Here is a 12,725-nt window from a genome sequence, read left to right as displayed (position 1 = left end):
TGTCGCCCTGTCGTTTCTTCTTGGCTTTTACTCACTTCACTAGCAAAAAAAAAGAACCGACAAGTTTAAAACACACATGTGTGGAGGTCTTGTTTCGAAAACCGGCACCAGGCAAAATTCGCAATACAAATACTAACACATTTGAAATCTGGTACTCAACGAGATACGTTTTTCGTTCAACATTTTGATGGAGTGACGCCAGAATTTCAAGTCACTTGTTCAAGGCCTTTGAACAATGTTTGTGAGGTAATGAAGAGTCGACAAAATTATCGAATTTGGCAAATTATTCCATATTTCCTGAATGGATTTTTACTCCAAATATATTCACTGTTTAAGTTCACAGAATCAGAGATGCACGGGAAAATTTAATTGAAAAACCTAGCGAATTCGATAGAAAATTCTATTGAATTTCTGTTGAACTTCTTTTGAATATTTTATCAATTTTTGGCCGATTCTATTGAAGAATTCCGCAGCTTTTTTTTTTTATACGAAATGTCCAATAGGAATTATTTTGAAGAAAAAATCAATAGAATTTCATCTTTCACTACAAATTCTTCGATTGAGGCATTTTCTATAAGAATTCCTCGATATGAATTTTTGTGGTTTTTGTCGTTCTATTTTTTTTCTCTATTTATTAAAAGAATAAAATAAAAAAACTCTGAAAATTTGAACTGAGGAATTTCTACAAAAAATATTCCAGTAGAATAATATAATACTGGTATAGAAAAATCGAATTGTATTGATTTTTCCCACAGAATATTTTCAACCAGACATTTCTATTAAAAAAACTTCCAAAATGAGCCGTGAAATTTCAAAATAGAATCGGCTAAAAATAAATAGAAAGTGCAATAGAAATTTTTCCATGAAATTTTCTCGTACGCGTCGATAAAGATTGAGTTGAACAAAATTCTCAAAAAATCTCAATTAATAATAATAATGATTTAAATTTGGTATAAATAGAGAAATAATGAATAGTATAAATAACGTAACAGTAAATAATGAATTGTACAATTAGTAGTATAAATCTGTGGTGAATTGGGAAACCAGAATAAGTGCATTTTTTCAAAATTCATTGTTTTGGTTAAATCGCTAAAATTCGCGGATGCGATTTTCAAAAAAAAAATTTTTGAAAAAACGCACTTGGACCTAGTTTACCAATTCCCGACAGAAATATTATAAATAATTCAGTAGCGAAGTGGTAAAACGGTAGAAGTCAATTTTGACTATTGACCCGTTTTCAATTAATATCTCGGAATCTACGGGAGATAGCAAAATTGTTGTTATAACCTTTTTTGTAGCGCCGATTGAGAGCTACAACAAATGTAATAATGAAAATTTCGCTATCTCTCTTAGATTCCAAACTATTCCTCAAAAACTCCACTGGGGGATGAGTCGACTTCACTAAGAAAAAAAATTACTTTTGCCAAGGAAATTTACTAATTACGAGAAAATCCACACATTTCAAATGCAAACATTTATGTACATTTACTTGTAGCGAGTAAGTTTACTTGGCAAAAGTAATTTTTTTTTCTCAGTGTTGAACCGTTTTACCTCTTCGCTACTGAATTTCAAGAGTTGGAGAATCAGAAGATTGGATTTGTCCTTAAATGTCCCGGTTTAAGGTGAAAGTGACACAAATGGTGTGAAGCGAAGCGAGATGTTCTGAAAAAAAAACCCATATGTGCATCTGTGTGTTTTACTGTCTGACCATATGCCCAGAACCGCATCGTGTCAGATTTTTTTCTTCAAAATCACATGAATCATTCTAACTCGAAGACTAATTATAGGAATTCCTGGAATTTCGTGAGGAGTCCTAAATTGCCATAAATCTTGAGTGTTAAAATAGAGAGGAAAATCAACTGAATCTCTCTTAGACATGAGAAATACAAGGAAACGTAATTTACTGCGATCATTGCGACGTAATCAATTACGCATAATTTTCTGAATATGGTACACAATTGTAAGGCACTCCAGACGTAAATCGAATGGCCGAGTAATATCACTAGCGAACCGGCAAAACGATTTAAGGTATTTATGGCGGGCTGGCCATGTAGGAGGTGAGACGTAGGGGAACCTATTGTTCTCTCGCAGAAAACCAATCGCTGAACAGAAAAACGATATTTCAATTACAAATTTGTAATCTATTTCGATCATTTCTGTGTTCGAAATATTTTTTTAATAACTTTTCTATTTTTTCCCACATATTTCAAGCCTTCTTTTATTTTTCTAGCTTGTCTTTTGGATAATTGTAAAATAATTAATATGGATAGAAAAAGTGACAACGTCGTGCCGTTCGAGGTACAAGTTGGCAGCACTGATTCACTCAGCTGTTATGTTCCTTCCCACAGCGAAATGTATCATCACAACTCCATTCGTATTTGCCGCGCTTGCCCCTCCACGATTGCTAACCGCGACGTTGTCGCTATTCCAATTTGCGCACGCAGAAATCCTATTTTTCATGAGTTTCTTAATTATCCCTTCTAAACAATTCTCCTAAGCCACTTGGATTTTTTTTTTATATTCCTCCATGAAAGCTCCACCCAAGTGCGAAATTTCAGGAAAATAGCGATTTTTTTTCTATTTTTAATGTATTTTTTTCCGAATTCCCATAAGAGCCCGTGCTAAAATGCATTTTTTAGAAAAATTCCTGTGTTTCATCCATTCTCCTAGGCTATCTGAGATTTTGCATAGGGGTTTTGAAACAATCAAAGAATGCATTAAAAAAATCATCAATTTTTTGACTTTTTTCGACCTCCCCTGACCACGCCGCGAACACCTTAAGTTGACTTAGCTCTTAGTTGAGTTTTCGAGGCATATCCCCGAATCTAAAGGAGATAGCGAAATTTTCGTGATAACCTTTTTTGTAGCACTCATTTCCCTCCATAAAAAAGGTTATTACAAAAATTTCGCAATCGGCCTTAGATTCCGAGAAATTAATTGAAAACTCTCAATGGTCATAATCGACTCGAGCCGTTTTGCCATTTCGCTACTGATTTCCAAAGAATTCTATTAGATCAGTCAGCAGGAACGAGTGGAATTGATGAATGGCCCCAGCACGAGCGGATTTCTCCTCTCACTCATAGAATTCATCAAACTCTAACAAGAAAAGTTGGCAGCGGTGCTCCCATCACTCTATTCATATCACGCAACAACTTTCAATTGCTTTTCCTCATCTCATTCCGCTTGGATCAACGAATGATTACGGAAGATAATACGATAGTTAATTAAGGAAGTAGCAAGATAGTTCATTGTTCCATAGAATAGATCAAGTGAAATTAATCAGAGAGATTGATCTTTCGATGTCTGCGCGAGAGCATGCCTCGATGAATTTTAGAATTACATGTGAATGGATGACTAGTGTGAAAGTAAACAAGCACCTCAGACACAGGGATATAATATCAGTGCTCTATCACTGAATTAAAATTTCATGGACATTGAGTAGGAATTTTTAGGAGAATGACATTGCGTTCAATTTTTTTTTATCAGTTTACGGTAGGGGAGGTTGTGGTAAAATGGACACTTAACTTTTTTTTAAATATTAGTGACAGGTTGAAATGTTGATGAAATTTAATAATTTTTTTTTTCAATACAAAGAACAATTCTTTCCCGCTGTGATGAGCCTAAACTGAGCTCTATTGACACATTTGTTTCTGAGTTATGAATAATTTAAAAAAAGTCTCAACTGCCCATTTTACCCTGTCCTCCCCTATAGAACTCATAACAGGGTTATTTACACTGTCGATAAGGTTTCATAAATACATTATTTAGCGGTAGGTATCATGAAATATAAAATCGTGCGTAAAGTATAAAACTGTGTGTCCTATTTACTAAAGATGAAAGAAACATGAAGTTGTTTTATATCGAAATATCTCGAAACTGCCTGACCGCTAATCCTCAATTCTGATTGGTCAATGAGTCACGTGAAGTAGTCGCTGAAAAAAAACTCCGGTATTTCCAAATTCTTAAAATGCTAAAAAAAAATTCTGCGTCACATTTTTCATTTTTTCATGTGTGAAGTTGATCTTTATATGAAAACATCTAAATTGCCTAATTGTTGATGGTGAGAAAAAAAATCAGTATTTCTAAATTTTTTTAACTCACAAATTATTCTTCACTTCCCAAATTTTAATTTTTTCATATTTATCACACGCCAAAATGATCAATTCTTGCTTTTCAGATTTTCATACATAAGTTCTAAACTCTACAAAATTCATGAAAATTCTTTGGTTTCCCAAATAATTCGAGAAAAATCTGTGATCTACGGTTATCTGGAAAACTGAAATTTTCCGAAGAATTCAAGAAATTTTTTCAGCTTTCTAGGAAATCAATTCATAACCCTCCCCTAATTTTTCAACAATTACAGATTTTAATCAGATTATTTTAAAAAGTAAAAAAAAAGAATTAATCGAAGATTAAAAATTATTCATTGTTACTTCACTCTTCATTCTCTTAATTCTGTTTAAGTCATTATCAATATTTATAAAACATCTATGAGTATATGAACTTTTATAAATTTGATTTCTTCATTTTCACAACAAAAAGATAAGCGCGCGCACAGATCTAGTAAAGTAAAAAGTGTGCGTAAAGTGGTTACTTTACGCACACTTTTTTCACTTTACGCACACTTTCCAAAAAATGCGAAAAAGTGTCACTTTACGCACAGAAAACGACCACGAAAAGCGAACTTTTCATGGAGGTAGTGCAAAAATTTCCTTTTTACACTAGTTTTACGGGGTCTTAATGTTTTATAGGGTTTCCCTGAAAGTAATCGAACAAATAGCCTTCCCCGTTGTGATTAAACTCGTAAATATTTAATAGAGAAGAACTCCTCAAAGAAATATCGAAATATCTTCCCTCCGAATGACGTATTCATCCCAATTATGAATATGAAAGTATTCGATGAGCAACGGTCAATAATTATTGACAATAATCATCAATAGTTTCACATCATGTAGATGTGTGAGGTGAGTTATACCGGCTTCTGTTCTCGATGCTTGATTATTTCGTTCGATTATTTTTAGCGTCAGGTTAGTGCCGTCGCGTGGGCATTAAACCGGGGGGTGACGTCCTAGTGACTCTCATTTCACTGGGGTCATGCTTAAAACGATGAGAAAAGAAATAATTATTAAATGAAACTTGCAGGAATTACTTGGTCGAGGTCGTAACCTTGTTGAGTAGCAAATGCGGCTATTTACGTTTTACAACCTACTCGGATGGACATTTAACATGCCATATCCTAGAAATTCTGGATTTCCGAATTCTAACGCAAATGAAACTCTATTGACGGCATTCGAAAAGTCTATTGCATTCGTATTCCATCCTGATTAAGAGACTATTATAGAACATGCGATAGTATTTTTTTTGTTTCCGAATAGAAGCTTTGTAATCGTGCAAATTTAAGCTGCGGATTTTTTGTGTTACAAGATCTATGCGCGCGCTGATCTATTCATTTGTTGAAATGAAGAAATGGAATTCATTGAATTTCATTTTCTCATGAATACCTTATAAATATTGATAATGAATCAAAGAGAATTCGACTAATAATTGAAGTGAAGAGCGAATTGAAGATGAAGGCGATAGCAACTATCATTATTTCGATTTATTTGAAGATTTTCCAAAATTTTGTATTTCTGAAAATCAGAATTCCGGGGATATCTTTGAATATCATGCTTCAAATGAATTCAATCATAGCTTAAAATGTTTGTTTTGATGTCATTAAATCGGAGTTAAAATATTATTACGATAGCTATATTGGTTGATTTGATTTTTATGACGATTGTTGAAAATTTCGAATTTTTTATGAATTTCCCTGAAAGTGAGCTGTCTGATAGTTTCTTCAAATGTGATGTTTCAAATTCATTCAAGTCTGTGTAAATAAAATTGTTCTATTAACATCCTATCGAAGGGCTGAGGGGAGAGATCGAACTGTAAAAAAGACAATCGGTTGTACAGGAGAAACGAATAATAAGAATAATGATGACAATAACACTCAACTAAGTTTAAAATTCGACAAAATGAATTGGAAAGAAATCTTATTCAATTTAATAAAATGATATAAACAATGAATTGTTTTTCATTGCATTACATTTCACTCCACGATTGCTTTTCGTACAATAAAATTTGCCACAATTTTTTAACACTTCCGAAACTGAAATTGATGATTGAAAAGTTATTGCAGAAGTAATTGCAGGGGGAAAAATAATAATTGGAGAATTCCCCCAGCTGTTGGGTCATCCTAATGAGCTCCACCTGCTCCCATTGCACCGATAACTCATAAAGACAGCTCGTTTCAAAGTCACATGAAATACCCAGGGGTGAATAGGAACAATGATGCTAACAGTTGCATATCCCCAACACATGACGATAGCAGTAGAAACATTCTGGCTTCGCGATGACGTCAGCCGTATTTAACGTCACATAACGGTCGGTCAGGTACACTCGAGGTGATTCACACGATTATTATTATTATGTACTGAGGAATTTCACATGCTATTCTCTGCAAGTTTCTCATTCTCCGGAAAATTCAATCCTTATTTTCTACTTTTAGTTTTATCACGCGTAGACTTTTCAAGGAGCAATGAATAGGACACGTATGAAAAAATTTAGTAGAGAAACCTAATGAATTCGCAAGACAATTCTATTGGATTCCAATTGAACTTTCTATTAGTTTTTTGGCCGATTCTATTGAAGTATTTTTTATAGAATTTCCTCGGCTCAAATTTTCCAAGTTTTTTTGATTGATTTTCTTCATGAAAAGGAAAGAAAAATATAATAAAAACAATTTGGACAATTAGAGCCGAAGAAATTCTATAGAAAATATTTCAAAATTAAAAATTTGACGGAAAAGTCAATGAAAACGCTAAATTTTAGTTCAATTATTCCATGAAAATTAATAAAAACCGGGAAAATTCAGATAAATGAATTCCTGAATGTTGAATTAATAAAAAACTATGTAATTTAGTACTGCATATTCATGCTTTCTTTACAAACTCAAGCAAGTTGGAGAATTCTCGTTTTCCAGCCGCTGAAAAATTTGTAACTTCACTGAATTTCCAGTGCAATTTGAAATTTCATGATTTTACCCCTCGAAATGGAGTTCGATCAGTGATAGGCATATCAATCATAATTACCGCTGAATTGTGAAGTTGTCAATTTTTTAAATAAATCTTGAAAATTTTGTATATTAAAGCAACCATTAATTTGTACATTTAACTTTCGTAATATTCTATCAACCAATAATTTAGGTAGGAAGATTGGCGATTATTTGGATAATCCAAAATCAAGTACCTAAAGTTGGAATTAGCTCGTTAACTAAAAAATTACATTTCAGTATTATCAAATATTTTATTCACCATCAATCGGAGAATTTAGCCAATAAATTCTATAATATTTTAAATTAGTTAAATATAGTTAAACTTTGAACAATATGAGGAGACAATTCCATTTTAATATTGTCAAAATCTAATATTATTGCCTATCCCTGCGTTCGATATTTCCTTCCCCTGAAAATTACTACTGAGTTATCCATGAAATTTAAATTAATTTCCAACAGTCTAAGACCAAAAATTTCTTCAGACCGTTCACACGGTATTCGTCATCAGCGACGTACACGCTGTAATGACATCACTGGCGAGACTAAATATGGAATGCGTGGCTAATAAATTTATTGGTCAATCGTTCCGGTTGAGCGCGATGGATCACTGACTCGTCTACCTCTCCGAATCCTTCAAAATACACCATCAAGACAAGTACTCCATTCCAAACCGTCAAAACACTGCGATTCCAATAGAAACTACCTCTCAACTTTTCTATTCCACGAAAAATACGACCCACTCTTTTCAGGATATTCAGACAAAGAGAATATAAATTTATAAATTACAATGTGAACATAGTAATCGAAGATCATACCGAAACAACTTCAAAATTGGATTTATCTTGACTGAATGTTCACTCTTTATGACTCTTTCTAAATTATGAATGAATAATCAAAAAAAAAGTAGCAAAAATTCTTAATTTTTTCAAAGAGCATTTTTAATTTATATTCAGAATAAGTTGAATAACAAGAAATTGAAAAATGTATCTGATTTACGGTGACAAATGGCGGCCTGTCACCCAATATCATGCAGGGGGCAGATTGATTTCGTAAATCTTTTCCCACACTGCACAGAGACATTTACTGCGGATAAGGCTCTTTGAAAAAAGTTGTAATATTTTGGAGAATTTTTTAATCACACTTTTATCACATAAAAACGGCAGATGAATACATACCACTGTTTTGAAAATTGAGATACCTAGCTGTCATTTCCCATGAGGAGTTAGTGTTTTGTTATCCACCATGAAAAATGCCAGCTAATAGATAATTTGCCACAGCGAATCACATATTTGTAATTTCCACTTTTTTCAACTCATTCTGAATCTCAATTAAAAACGCTCTTTGAAAAAGTTCAGAATTTTTTTCATTTTTTTAATCATTCTATCATAATTTTTGGAAATTTCTACATGATGTACCACTCAATTGACAATTTTGGATTACGAAAGATGAAAAAAATCCAGATAACATTCGAAAGATAGTACACCCGGGCCTTAAGGTACTTTCTCAGTCATTTATAACTGTAACAAGAAATTCCCCAAAAATTTTCCCTTCAAATCATAGAGGGAAGTGCAAAACGAGCTGTCAAAAATCAGACATTTCCATTCCCTCACGTCTGACCCCACCCCTTCCAAATCCCCTCAATCGATCCCCCCGAAAGTCATCCGCCAATACTCTTGATGAAAAATATCAATAGATCTTTTTTGTATAATCACAGATACAAATGCATAGAAATTTTGTATGATAATTTCCGAAATTTCACTGATGATCAGGGCTATTCTAGTCAGTGTTCAGTACACTGAGAAAAAAAATTACTTTTACCAAGTAAATTCACTAACTACAAGAAAATCCACACATTCATATCCACAAATTCAAATATTTATATACATTTACTTGTGACAAGTAAATTTACTTGGCAGAAGTATTTTTTTTTCTCAGGACAGCATCAATAATTGATGACATATTTGTAAAAGTCAGTGACATGAGACGGAGCTGAACCTGACTGACTGATGTGCTGCTGGTCATACGCAGGTCATTGTGCGTAAGAAAAGCAATTAGCAATTTTAGCAAGTAACCACATTACATGCGACGTTACTTAATTTGGAATCAACCGCATTGACGCGCTCGTCACGTAGGCACTATCGGTTAATCTAATTCATTACCTGTGGTAATAGGAGCACTTCGAGACATGAACGGAAAACATGAGTTATTTTTTTATCTCAGACAAATTTAGGATACTTCCTCAGTCATTTATGCAATAACAAGAAACTAATAAAAAAATGTCGCTTCAAATCCCTTTAAATCATTGAGGGAAGCGCAAAACGAGCTGTGAAAAATCAAACATTTCCATTCCCTCACGTCTTCCCTCAATACTCTTGACGAAAAATATCAAGAGATATTTTCGTAGTTTACGAAATTTCCGGTAAAGAATTGGTATTCCTCAGTCATTTTCTCTTTAAATTTCTCATCAAAATCAAATAATTCTATTTCATCAAGTCTAACCCCATTCTTCTTAAACCCCCTCATGCCCCCCAAAATCCATCCTATCCATATTCTTGACGAGAAATGTCAAGAGATTTTTTTCGCAGTTCCAAAAATTTCCAATAAGGCCAACGTTGTCCGTTTAAAGCCCTGATCATCAATAAAATTCCAAAAACAGGTTGTGAAATTCAAACAGATCTACTCCACCGCGTCTGACCTCACCCCTCCCAAATCTCCTCAATCGACCGCCAAAAACCCGTTCTCTCAATACTGTCGACCAAAAATATGAAGAGATCTTCTTCGTAGCCTATAAAATTCCCCACACGAGATGCTCCAAAGTGGATTAAAATTTTCATCAACATGAAGAAGATAACTTTGCCTATTAGATAAAAAAATAGAAAATTGTTTGAGCGCTTGGAGTTTTAGATAAACATCTTCAGACCTAGATTCATCAATAACAGTCCAAACCAACTTGGGAAAATTCAAAGAATTCTATTCCACCAAGTCTGACCCCATCCCCCAAATCCCCTCAATATAATATAAAGTCAAATCCCCTAAAACCCATCCAGTCGAGATTCGTAACCAAGAATATTGAGAAATTTTTTTCGTAACTCACGAAATTCTCAACGAGAAACACTTCAGAATGGAGTCAAATTTTTATTAACATGAAGGAAGACAATTTTGTGAGATAATATCAGCTGAAAGGAACCGTAGGATTCATAATTACGAAATCAACGAGCGAAATTAGAGCTCCGAGTTTGGATAGAGAAAAATTTGTTTTGAGTGCATGGGGTTTAATTCTTGAACCCCTCATCATGAACAAAACTTCAAACCGAACGGTAAAGAATTGAAGAATTCTATTCCACCAAGTCTGATCCCATCCCCCAAATCCCCTCAATATAATATAAAGTCAAATCCCCTAAAACCCATCCAGTCGAGATTCGTAACCAAGAATATTGAGAAATTTTTTTCGTAGCTCACGAAATTCTCAACGAGAAACACTTCAGAATGGAGTCAAATTTTTATTAACATGAAGAAAGACAATTTTGTGAGATCATATCAGCTGAAAGGAACCGTAGGATTCATAATTACGAAATCAATGAGCGAAATTAGAGCTCCGAATTTGGATAGAGAAAAATTTGTTTTGAGTGCATGTGGTTTAATCCTTGAACCCCTCATCATCAACAAAACTTCAAACCGAACTGTAAAAAGTTGAAGAATTCTATTCCACCAAGTTTGACCCGATCCTCCCTAAATCCCCTCAATCATTCCTCTCCCATCAAAACTCATTCTGTCAATATTCTTGACCAAAAATATCAAGAGATCAAGAGACCTTTATCGTAGTTCACGAAATTCCCAACAAGAAACCCCCCCGAATTTAGCAAAATTGTAATTAACATGAAGCAGACAATTCTGTCAGATAATATCAGTTGAAAAAAATCACAGGATTCATATAAAGCCAATGAGAGAAAACAGGTCTCAAGTTTGAATTAACCTTTTCATTCTAAAAATATTTATTCCGTTCATCTAACTGAAAAATCTTCGAAAAAATAAATAAAAATTATAATTATTAGGGGGAGTTGGGGTAAAATGGACACTTTTGACTTTTTTTTTAATTTTAATGACGGGTTGAAATGTTGATAAAATGTCATATTTTTTTCATTGCAAAGAACAATTCTTTCCCTTTGTGATGCGCTTAAACAGAATTCAATTGATAAATTTGTTTCTGAGTTATGAGTAATTAAAACAAAAGTCTAGTGTCCATTTTACCCCCCTCTCCCCTACGTAAATTCCGTAAAAGTGTCCGAAACTCCTGGGGGAATTAACATGAGAAAAGTGTCGGGAAATCTGGTGACTCTCAGGATGAAAAGGTCTATGGAAAAAAAATCACAGATTAGAAATTTTTTGGAGTGCTTGGGGTTGCGTCCTCCAACCCCCCCTCATCAACAAAACTCCAAACCGACCAGTGAAAAATCACCGAATTCTGCTCCACCAGGTCTGACCCCATCCCCCCAAACCCCTTCAGTCAACCCCCGAAGCCCATCCTGTCAATACTCTTGACTCAAAACCTCTAAACATGTAATGCAAGTTGAGTATCTCTCAGCAAGATCGGTATGTAGGTTCCCCGAGTACCGAAATAGCCAACTGATATTTAGTTAAGCCCTTACACCGACTAGACCAGTGGATTACCCTCAGAACCCCCGAGGCAATTCCCCATAATCCCCCAGCGATGAATAAACAAAAAATTCCCCAATCTATTTCTCCTCGTGAATAAAAATAATAATTGGTGAAAGGGGGACATTGCAGCTTTGTGTGGGTGATGAGCATAACAGGGACACTAAACTTTCTTCGGTCGAGTCGTTGAGCACTTGAAGCCACCCACACATCATCAAAATTTCCTCAACGTCTTCGTGGGATTAAGAATAATTCACTCGATAAATTGCCGAGGGAAAAAAATAACCCTCTTTTATTCACTATTTTTCCTACGACGACAACTCAATGAGAATCTCGAGCTCACCTAAATATAGAACAAATTTAATATCCCTTACCGTGAACTCTGGAGCTAAATTATCCTCTCATGCAACTGGACCTTTTCAGAATTTTTAGTTATCTCCGTCTCTCTCCCTCAGTCTCGCCGTTTTCTCGGGGTGTAATTTTTTAAAAATCCTGTCGGCTCTTTTTCTACTCCGAATCACGTGTTATTCACAAGTGTTTACACAAAAATTATCGGTGATTTTGAGGTAATTAAATAACCCGGGGCTCTGGTAGCCGTGTTAATGACCAGTCAGTCGTTTTCTCCATTTGTTTCCACTTCATTTTGTAAGACGTTCTGCGAGAAACGATACGGCACACAACTCGGCCTCTTCCACCATCTTTATTTACTAATTTTGGATACTACACTTGACTACACTTGGCGAGAGTGTGTGTGGGATTCGGCTGCGCGGGTGGTCCTCTCCGGGTGGGGGTGGAGGGAATGTAGGGGGCGCTGATGGTGATTTTTGAAAAAAAATTGAGATCCGATCAATTAGCCCTGAAGTATAGATATTCCAAATTTTTATTTTTTTCCTCATTGAAGTAGTTTTGAAGAAAATTGCGAGCTAATAAAAAACATTTGCTAGTTAGTACTTTTTTTTAAATAAATTTTTGAAAAATC

At 34.5% G+C, this 12,725-nt stretch overlaps 1 protein-coding gene across 1 annotated transcript in view; it reads right to left on the bottom strand.

The window, feature by feature from the left end:
- LOC107035762 overlaps nucleotides 1–12,471 on the bottom strand; it is a 34,817-nt gene extending 22,346 nt beyond the window's left edge. The window contains exon 1 of the mRNA XM_015253334.1: nucleotides 12,121–12,471. The gene's annotated coding sequence lies outside the window, so the exon portion shown is untranslated. The remainder of the gene's footprint in view (nucleotides 1–12,120) is intronic.
- Nucleotides 12,472–12,725: the final 254 nt, after the last annotated feature.

The sequence above is a fragment of the Diachasma alloeum genome, unplaced genomic scaffold, assembly GCF_001412515.2.
Source record: "Diachasma alloeum isolate Michigan unplaced genomic scaffold, Dall2.0 Dall_scaffold_00200, whole genome shotgun sequence".
In the NCBI taxonomy this organism is placed as follows: domain Eukaryota; kingdom Metazoa; phylum Arthropoda; class Insecta; order Hymenoptera; family Braconidae; genus Diachasma; species Diachasma alloeum.
The sequence above is the reverse complement of the archived record's forward strand: the minus strand, read 5'-3'. Positions and strand labels throughout refer to the sequence as shown.